This window comes from Staurois parvus, unplaced genomic scaffold (genome assembly GCF_062004578.1).
Source record: "Staurois parvus isolate SC_StPar_1 unplaced genomic scaffold, SC_StPar_1.0 ptg001287l, whole genome shotgun sequence".
In the NCBI taxonomy this organism is placed as follows: domain Eukaryota; kingdom Metazoa; phylum Chordata; class Amphibia; order Anura; family Ranidae; genus Staurois; species Staurois parvus.
The window spans coordinates 162,902-165,573 of NW_028319083.1; the positions used below are offsets into that span (position 1 = coordinate 162,902).

Genomic DNA, 2,672 nt, shown 5'->3' on the forward strand with positions numbered 1-2,672 from the left:
CAGATATAGTGAATGCAGGGTCCGGGGAGACCGGATATAGTGAATGCAGGGTCCGGGGATATAGTGAATGCAGGGTCTGGGGAGACCAGATATAGTGAATGCAGGGTCCGGGGAGACCGGATATAGTGAATGCAGGGTCCGGGGAGACTGGATATAGTGAATGCAGGGTCCGGGGAGACCGGATACAGTGAATGCAGGGTCCGGGGAGACCGGATATAGTGAATGCAGGGTCCGGGGAGACCGGATATAGTGAATGCAGGGTCCGGGGAGACCGGATATAGTGAATGCAGGGTCCGGGGAGACTGGATATAGTGAATGCAGGGTCCGGGGAGAGGGGATATAGTGAATGCAGGGTCCGGGGAGACCGGATATAGTGAATGCAGGGTCCGGGAAGACCCGATATAGTGAATGCAGGGTCCAGGGAGACCCGATATAGTGAATGCAGGGTTCGGAGAGAGCGGATATAGTGAATGCAGGGTTCGGAGAGAGCGGATATAGTGAATGCAGGGTTCGGGGAGACCGGATATAATGAATGCAGGATCCGAGGAGACCAGATATAGTGAATGCAGGGATCGGGGAGACCGGATATAGTGAATGCAGGGTCCGGGGAGACCGGATATAGTGAATGCAGGGTCTGGGGAGACCAGATATAGTGAATGCAGGGTCCGGGGAGACCGGATATAGTGAATGCAGGGTCCGGGGAGACCGGATATAGTGAATGCAGGGTCCGGGGAGACCGGATATAGTGAATGCAGGGTCCGGGGAGAGCGGATATAATGAATGCAGGGTCCGGGGAGACCAGATATAGTGAATGCAGGGTCCGGGGAGACCGGATATAGTGAATGCAGGGTCCGGGGAGAGCGGATATAGTGAATGCAGGGTCCGGGGAGAGCGGATATAGTGAATGCAGGGTCCGGGGAGACCGGATATAGTGAATGCAGGGTCCGGGGAGAGCGGATATAGTGAATGCAGGGTCCGGGGAGAGGGGATATAGTGAATGCAGGGTCCGGGGAGAGGGGATATAGTGAATGCAGGGTCCGGGGAGAGCGGATATAGTGCATGCAGGGTCCGGGGTTTAGTAACACTTTAAGACAATTATTAATATCTCCAGGATATACAGTAGGAGTAATAAGAATAAAATAAGAATAAGAAAATTTTCTTAGGAGACTGGAGCTCTGCTTTAAAAAAGTTGGTTGAATGACACGTCTGATAAACTGCTGAAATGATTTGTATTCACAACACTATTAAAATCTGTTTTACATAAATGAATGTATATAATTTTTGCATTGCATTGGTCTTGGAAAGCCATTACAATGTTGTTTTATGCCCTTGCACAATTCAATGGATGATGTATCTTTTACTGGAAGCGCTTCTTAACAATAAAGTTGTTTCTGTTTTGAATGCTGTACTGACAACCTCACTTCCTGTGCTGCTGTCACCTTCGCCACTGTCACAATGGGTAATCGAGGAATCTTCCAACGTAGTGCGGAACTAGAGAGCAACCAGGAAATTCCTCTTACGTCTCAGGTTGCTGGGTGACCTGGGCTTGGCCAGTGAAGAGATCTTGTGTATATATAGAAAGCAATGGAGCTTCGTAGGACTATGCAAAGCTACAGACATCATAGAAAACATATTTTAGAAGAGATAGGCAAGATCCACATCTGCGAATATGGGTGCCCTCCTCAGCAGCCTTTACCAAGCTCTCATGAGCTTCTCTGGCACCAAGGCTCGGATCCTGATGTTGGGTCTGGACGCTGCTGGAAAGACCACCATCCTCTACAGGCTGAAGTTAGGTGAGACAGTCACTACAATCCCTACCATTGGATTCAACGTCGAAACTGTGGAGCCCATACCTAATGTGACCTTTACTGTCTGGGATGCAGCTGGTCAGGGCAGGATTCGAGCCCTATGGAAACACTACTTTGCCAATACAGATGGGTTGATTTTTGTGGTGGACAGTGCTGATCCAGAGAGGTTTCTGGATGCCAAGACAGAACTCAATACTATCCTGGAGGATGATCAAATGAAAGGTGTTCCCTTCTTGGTGATGGCCAACAAGCAAGATTTCCCAGGTGCCAGGAAACCTATGGAGCTGGCAGAAGATCTGGGACTGGCCAAGATAAAAGGACATCGGTGGCACATCCAGGGGTGCTGTGCACTCAATGGGGAAGGACTGGTGGAGGGGATGGAGGTTCTCACCAACTTAGTGAAGCATTTTCAGAAGAACGGGACTTCCCAAGAGGACTAAATTCATGTCTATCATTATCTTGTCTTTTCTTGTCTAAGGTGCTGGAACAGTATACAGCATTATTACACCGATATCAACATGTTCTTCACAAGCCAAGGAGCGGAGGAACCGTGCAAGCCAAAGAGTTAGCTTTCACACCGGTCTTACAGCTCCCCCTGTTGCCTCCACCATGTAAGACTGTCAAAGGAAAGGTTTTGTGACTGTGTTCAGGGTATCAAGTGCAGTGAAAAACCTATTTAAAGGACTTGTTGTAGGATTTAAAACAAATTGTAGTTAAAAAATGTTAAAATGAGCAATTACACTGACAGTTTTGACAATAGAGGGTCTTACTGAGTAAGCAGAAAATTATTTCTTTTATATATATAGATCTATCTATCTATCTATCTATCTATCTATCTATCTATCTATCTATCTAATATCTATC

At 47.5% G+C, this 2,672-nt stretch overlaps 1 pseudogene; it reads left to right on the forward strand.

The window, feature by feature from the left end:
* The first annotated feature begins 1,492 nt into the window (after window positions 1-1,492).
* On the forward strand, window positions 1,493-2,672 carry LOC149437454 (uncharacterized; annotated as a pseudogene).